We start from the raw sequence: 1,481 nt of genomic DNA, 5'->3' as shown, positions 1-1,481 counted from the left end.
CCGCCGCCCGGGCGCTGTCCGCGTCCTGAAATCCCGGCCGGCCCGGGCGCACCGGACGGACGCTCCCGGTCCTGAGGATGCGGTCGCCGCCTGCACACTCCGGCAGCCGGTCGCCGCTCTCTGGGGGCTGGGGGAGCAGGCGTCCCCTCCCTGTCGCCTCCCTCGGCGTCTCGGGAGCTGGCCCGGTCCGCCCCGCTGTCTCCGACTGTCCCCTCCGGGCGGCCAGCTCACTACCCACCTGCTGCGACCGCGAGCGCCTCCCCAGTGCCGGGGACGGCAGGTCCGCGCCTTTATAGCGCGCGCAGAAAGAAGGCAGGGAGACGCTTTATTTATGGAGCAACAGGGACGCCCTGGCCCAAAGGAAGGACACACCGTCTGCGCTCTCCCCCGCTTCCTACCGGGAAAGAAACCCTACCCCTCCCGCGTGCTTTCCCTTGCAGAACCCGGAGGCCGAGAGTCTCTCTGGTTGTCCCTGCCACTCGGATCCCAACACTCCATGACCACGACGAGGGGAGGCCAGGCTGCCCCTGCGCGGCTCCTTTGGGGCTGCGCTGCTGAGGACAAGGTCAGCGCGTGCTCACCTGGACCCGAGGTCCGGTGCGTCCCGGAGCTCCGCGGTCCAGCGCCGGTGCGCTCGGACAGGAGGGAAGGGGATCCCTGGTTGATCTTGTGTATATTAACGAGGTTTTGGGTTTGTGTAGTGTTTTAGGAGTACTCAGGGTGTATGCTTATAAAAATCATAATTTACTCAGATTTTGGAGCTCTCTCTCTCGCTGTCTCTCTCTCGTTATATTTCACAATCAAAATCAAGTGCTCAGTGACTCTTTTTTTGAGACAGGGTCTTCCTGTGCAGTCCAGGCTGGCCCTAAACTTGCGGCAGTTCTCCTGCCTCAACCTCCCAAGTGCTGGGACTACAGGCGTGTGCCACCATGTCTGGCTAGTGGCCCTTTTCTTACCTGACCCTGGTTCTTTACTTCTCATTCAACTGGACAATCAAGGAAGGAAGAAGCTAGACTAGACAGAAATCAAGGCCAGAAGAGTGTGAGAAGGAGTCGCATCTGTCAGGTTTTGAAAGGCTCCCGACCAGAAGAGGTTAACAACCAGCATGGCATGGTGACGCATGTCTAGAGTCCAGGTTAGAGTCTCAAGGTTAAGACCAGCTTGGGCAACAGAGTGAGATTCTCTGGGGGTTGAGGTGGGAGAGAAAAGTTGAAAAATGGACTTAAAAAGAAAATCCAGGGCATAAACTTCAGAATTCTTACCCACTTACAGAGAAGAAAAAACCCTCTTGTGCATACTGTGTTTTTGTGTAGAGCACACCAGTGTCCCCCACCTAGGACACCCTCTGGAGATGATTTTTGGTTGTCACACCTGGATGAGGACTGCTGTGCTGAGATCCAGCGTGCTGAGGACAGTGGTGCTGCTAATCAACCTGCAACAGAGTCCGTCATCCCTCTAAGGTTTTTGTGTGATTCAATATG

At 57.1% G+C, this 1,481-nt stretch overlaps 1 protein-coding gene across 2 annotated transcripts in view; it reads right to left on the bottom strand.

Moving 5' to 3' along the window:
• Positions 1-872, bottom strand: part of Slc26a4 (solute carrier family 26 (anion exchanger), member 4) — a 49,081-nt gene extending 48,209 nt beyond the window's left edge. The window contains exon 1 of one of the 2 annotated variants that reach the window (XM_005377285.2): positions 239-872. The gene's annotated coding sequence lies outside the window, so the exon portion shown is untranslated. The other variant, XM_005377286.2, reaches the window with a different exon arrangement.
• Between the last annotated feature and the right edge of the window lie 609 nt (positions 873-1,481).

This window comes from Chinchilla lanigera, unplaced genomic scaffold (assembly GCF_000276665.1).
Source record: "Chinchilla lanigera isolate Chin_1 unplaced genomic scaffold, ChiLan1.0 scaffold00009, whole genome shotgun sequence".
Lineage (NCBI taxonomy): Eukaryota > Metazoa > Chordata > Mammalia > Rodentia > Chinchillidae > Chinchilla > Chinchilla lanigera.
This window is presented reverse-complemented; position numbering and strand designations above follow the sequence as displayed.